The 5,472-nt window shown below is 53.7% G+C and overlaps 1 long non-coding RNA gene across 1 annotated transcript; it reads right to left on the bottom strand.

The window, feature by feature from the left end:
* Positions 1–2,646: 2,646 nt before the first annotated feature.
* LOC142830861 (uncharacterized) lies at positions 2,647–3,842 on the bottom strand. The gene is made up of 2 exons (XR_012906392.2): positions 3,222–3,842; positions 2,647–2,849 (listed from the first exon to the last, which is right to left on the bottom strand). It is a non-coding gene; the product is annotated as an uncharacterized LOC142830861 (long non-coding RNA).
* Positions 3,843–5,472: the final 1,630 nt, after the last annotated feature.

The following is a 5,472-nucleotide window of genomic DNA, read 5'->3' on the forward strand; positions in this document are numbered from 1 at the left end:
GAGGCAAGAAGAGTTTCAACAGTGAAATGACACGTTTTACACCACCAAGCCCTGGAATGTGGGCAGGAGGTAACATGGATCAGAGCTGTAATCTCCTTCTGGTTCCATTCCATGTCTCTTCCAGGGCTCTGCTGACACAGTTCCCACTGGAGCTGTGCAGCTCTAGGCTAAACACCATTGCAGCAGCAGCCATCCTGGCAGGAGGGGCTTTTGCCTTTGCTTCTTAGGATTCAGAGAACTGAGCCCTCCTCTGGCCCCCTAAATCCCAACACATTTTTTTCCACGAGGAGGCAGCTGCAGGCAAACTATGCACAGTTTCATTTCTCCTCTACCACCCTTATAATAATATATGGAGATATTCCTATCTCCTAGAACTGGAAGGGACCTTGAAAGGTCATTGAACCAGTCTGCTGCCTTTGCGGGAGGACCAAGTACCATCCCAGATAGATTTGCCCCAGGTCCTTAAACAGCCCCTTTAAGGATTGAACTCACAACGCTGGGTTTAGCAGACCAATGCACAAAGCACTGAGTTAGCTGCACCCTCCCCTAGAATTCAAAGCAGGAGGGTGAGATTCAACCCTATTACAAAAGATACAAAAGCCAAGTTAAGTATAAAGAGTGATAAGGAAAATACTAAGAAGGAGGGGCTTACACAAAAAATATTAACTATAAGGTTCTGTAACTAAAGATCTAAATTAGAATTGCTGTGAGTGTAAGGTATTTTCTTACATAACCAGTCATATATGTGCATTGTTCAGGACTATGGTATTAAAAATGGCAATATAAAAAAAACAGTGCAAGGGTCCTCCCTCCCCCTCCCTGTTCTTTTTAATTTCTCCTTCATAAATGTACTTGGCACATTGTTAGTTAGGTATAATGTGTGGGATGTGTTGTTGAGGTTGCCATGGTTTCACATTTTTAATGAGCTCAGAGATTTTATTATCCAACTAAATGCACATTCATAATTACTGCATTTCTTTTAGACCAAAGTCCTTAGCCCCCTCCCCACTCTCTAAAAATTGTTGATGGAGAAACTACAGAGAATAAAAAAACAGAGCAAGAGCCCACCTTCACATAGTTGGCAAACAAAAGCTTAGAGAAGTAATAGGAGAAAATTACCACCATTATTAAGCTTAGAGAAATATCTGTCCTTTAAATCGAAGCTAAGCATTATATTCTGTGCTGTTGGCCATAGGATTCCCAGACACATTTAGAAAATGAATCACCTATTTCTTATCACAGCTTGTGCTCAACCATTAAAAACTGGCCACATCTTCCTGGATTCTTTGCTAATTCCTGTTTAAGAAAATACATCTCTGCATTCACATTCACTTCAGTGGGGAACTGTGCCCGTCAAAAGGTGTAAACCTCCAGTCCTCAAAACCCTGATTCTGCAAGCCACATAAGTACGCTCCTGACTTGAAATAAGCACTAGTCCTAAAGTCAGGCATTTGCTTGCAGAGGTGCTGGACAATATTTTATAGTATGGGTGCTGAAGGTGGAAAGCATGGATTTGATTATTACTACTTCAAGCCAACGGGTGTGGCATTGCCCTTACTTTCAGCAACTATGCATGCTTGAGTATCTTACTGAACCAAGGCCAAAGTCAACACTGAAAGAGCAGAAATACTACAGGTTGACCCTCTGAAAACCACTACCCTCTGATTCAGCAACATCTGTGGTCCAGCAGAACCATAAATGCTCCTGGACCAGAAAGCCTAGCACCCTAATGGTAGGAGGGCAAGCAGCCTGGTCAGAGGCAGTGGGGCCGGAGCCCAACAAAAGTGCTGGGGCCAGGCTGGAGAACCCCAGCAGTCCATGGCAGCACAGGGCCAGGGCTGAAGAAGCCTAGCCACCCACCACAGTGTGGAGACAGAAACCCACAGCAGCCCATGACAGTGCAGAGCTGGGGAAACTTAGCTGCTACTTCACTTCCCCAGTGTGACGAGGCGGGACGCCTCTGCTTAGGCGAGGGGAACCCGCCCCGCACGGAGCCAGCTGTGGCGCTCGCGCTTCTCAGCACCGCCGGGAAGCGTCAGCTGGTCTGTGTGGCTTGCACGGCCGCGGCGGGGCAGCACGCCGCCCAGCACAGAGGCAGCCCTGGCGTCCGGCGCAGTGACGTCGGGGGGGGGGGGTGACGTCAGAGGCGCGACAGAGGCGGAGAGTTTAAAAGACAGAAGGAGGAAAGCCCAGGGAGGAGGAGGAGGAGAGAGACAGAGTGGGGACTGAGCGGCAGGGGAGCAAGGCAGGTAGGGAGTAGGAAGCAGCCCAGGGCAGGGGCTGGATTAGGCCCGGCGAGCTGGAGGGTTTCGGGGTTAGAGTCCCCCGCCGGCTGAGTGGGTCTGTTGGGACCTGCTCTTAGAGCCCTTGGATGGGGCCCGTGAGTGAGGGTTGGCCCGGGCCCCCCATTCCCTCCCTCGGCTGCAGGCCGACCACCGATCACCAAGAGAGTGACTGCAGCGAAAGCGAGCGCTTTATGCTCCCTAACGGCGGTATCGGCCATCCAAGACCCAGGCGTAGGGGGCGAGGGAGTGAACCCCCCGACACAGACTGGATTATAGGAGGGGTGGCACCCCAACCAGAGGACTTCGGGTTGACGCACCCCCACACCCAGGTTAATAAAAACAATGGTCAGTAGGTTTCCGCTATAGAGTGGTAGTAACGTGGCCATCATTTAATTGTACTGTAGTGTCAAGTAAGTGGATCTCTTCTGGGGATTGATCCAGGCGGAGCTTGATAGTGGAGTAGAAATTGAAAAATTCCACCGGGATTTCAACAAGAGCCTCCTTCTCAAGAATACACATGATGATGTTATGTAGCATATGTAGAGTGGTGCTAGAGGATGGGAACTGAGAAAACATTCTTCTAGGTCAGTGTAAACGTTCTGGTCGGGGGCATGCTTGTCCCTCCTCCCTCTCGCCCTTAATCCCGTGCTCCCTTCACCCTGTAGGTCGCCTCCCGGCTTCCTGTTCAGTCATTCTTGCAGCCGACCGGCCTCTCTCGCCTTGGAGGTCGGTTTGCCTCCCACAATGCGGAGAGGGGGGTCCGGGCCCACAACCTCTCACGGACCCCAGCCCAGGGCTCTAAGGACTCAGACGTTATGGTCGTCCGGTCCAGCTGGCGGGGCGTCTGCCTTAACGCGCCAGTCCGCAGGCTCTCTTTGCCCGCCCTGGGCTGCTTCCTCTCCCCAACTGGGTTTGGCCTGCCGAGTCGGGGCTTACCTTCTCGGCTTCGGGCCTATTCGTTGTCCTATCATGGGGGAGGACGCTCTCCGTGCTCCTGCCTCCCTCCCTCTCCTCTAGCCAGCGTTTAAATCCCCGCGCCACGGCTTGTCGGCGGGGCACCGCCCAGGCCGGCGTGAAGTCGCTTCCGGCCCGGCGCCGTGGCCACGGGGTGATGTCACACACACTGTGACGTCACTGGGATTTCCTGGCTTGCCCGGACGTCTTGCAGCCACGGCCGCCCAGGAGCACCTCGCGCACCGCTGCGCGGCTTGAGTCGGGGCTGCTCGGGCGGCTGGCCGTGACCTGCCCGGCTCGGCAGCTTGCGGCCCCGTCCCGAGGGCCACCAGGCACACAGCCCCTGGGGGCTCCAAAGTGGGGGGCTCTTCTGCCCCGTCACACACCTCCCTCTTTAAAGGTCTCTTTACCCCGTAGTCCAGGTCTCCCTCAGGGGTGTCCTTCTGGGAGAAGAAGTCCACGTTCCCATGTTTGGTACCAGCTCGGTGGACTACGTCGAAGGCGTAGGGCTGTAATGAGAGATACCAGCGCATGATCCTGGTGTTTGAATCTTTCATATTCTGCAACCATCGCAACAGGGCGTGGTCGGTCTCCACCGTGAACCTATTGCCCCACAAGTAGTATCGGAGCGTCTCTATTGCCACTTTACGGCCAGCGCCTCCTTCTCTATGGTTGAATAGTTACGTTCTCGGGGGAACAGTTTGCGGCTTATATATATTACCGGGTGCTCGGCCCCTTCTCGATCTTGAGATAGGACCGCCCCCAGCCCTTCCTCGGAGGCGTCCTTTTGTACCTTGAAGGGCTTATCAAAATTGGGTTGGGCCAGGACGGGGGCCCTAGTTAGGCTGTCTAAGTGTCTGGAAGGCCCTTTCGCAGGCCTCTGTCCACACCACCTTGTTAGGGCGTACCTTTTGCGTCAGGTCTGTCAACGGGGCTGCCAGGGACGCAAAATGGGGCACGAATCTCCGGTAGTAACTGGCCAGTCCCAAGAATTGGCAAACCTGTCTCTTGGTCCTGAGGGCCGGGTGTGCTCGCAATGCCCCCACTTTATCAACTAGGGGCCTTACCTGGCCGTGTCCCACTGTGTAGCCTAGATATGTCACCTCCCGTTCTCCAAAGTTACATTTGATGGGGTTCGCTGTCAGCCCCGCTTCTTGCAAGGTCCTTAGGATGGCCCGGATTCTCTTCAGGTGTTCTTCCCAGGTCTCGCTGTACACGACAATGTCGATGTATGCCGCTGTATAGGGTTGATGGGCTTTCAAGACCTTATCTACTAGTCACTGGAATGTGGCAGCGGCCCCGTGTAGCCCAAACGGCATGCGCACGAATTGATAGAGTCCAAATGGTGTGGAGAAAGCCATTTTTCTCCGCGATGTAGTGGTAAGGGGGATCTGCCAATACTCCTTGCTTAGGTCTATCGTCGATAGGTAGCGCGCTTGGCCCAGGTGGTCCAATAGTTCGTCTACCCGGGGCATGAGGTATGCGTCGAATTGAGAGATACTATTAACTTTTCGAAAATCGATGCAGAAGCGTATAGAGCCGTTGGGTTTCGGTACCAGAACGATTGGACTGCACCAGTCGCTATGGGACTCTTCAATCACTCCCCACTGGAGCATCTTACGGATCTCCTCTCTCACCGTTTCCCAGGCTTTCTTGGGTAGGGGCCACACGGGTTCTCTCACCGTCTTCCCTGGTTCGGTGTCCACGTGGTGGTAAGCTCGGGTCGTGTGTCCTGGTTGGTCGGTCAATACGTCACTGTACTCTTGGAGTAGATGTTCCAGCTCCTCTTTCTGTTCCGGGGTCAGTTCGGGGTTCATCCTGGGTTTCTGGGGTGCGGTGTGGGCCGCATCTCCGGGCCCCAGATCTATCTCCAGCTCCGTCAGGTCACCTATTAACCCTTCCTGACTCCTCCAGGCCTTTAAGAGATTGACATGGTAAATTTTTGTTTCCCGGCGGGCCCCATCTAAGCGCACCTCGTAGTCTACCTCACCCACGCGCCTGACCACCTCAAAGGGCCCCTGCCACCTGGCTAACAGTTTAGAGTCCTGTGTTGGTAGCAGGAGCAGGACTCGATCCCCTGGCTGATGTTCTTAAGCGGACCCCGATGTTGCAGTGGGCTGCCTGCCGGGCCTGCGCTTCTCGTTGATGCTCCTGTGCGAAGTTACCCAGGGTTTTCAACTTTTGCCGCAGTTTTAGGATGTAGGGGACCGACCCCTTCACCGGCGTCTCCTGG

This window comes from Pelodiscus sinensis, chromosome 10 (assembly GCF_052426305.1).
Source record: "Pelodiscus sinensis isolate ZL-2025 chromosome 10, ASM5242630v1, whole genome shotgun sequence".
NCBI lineage: Eukaryota > Metazoa > Chordata > Testudines > Trionychidae > Pelodiscus > Pelodiscus sinensis.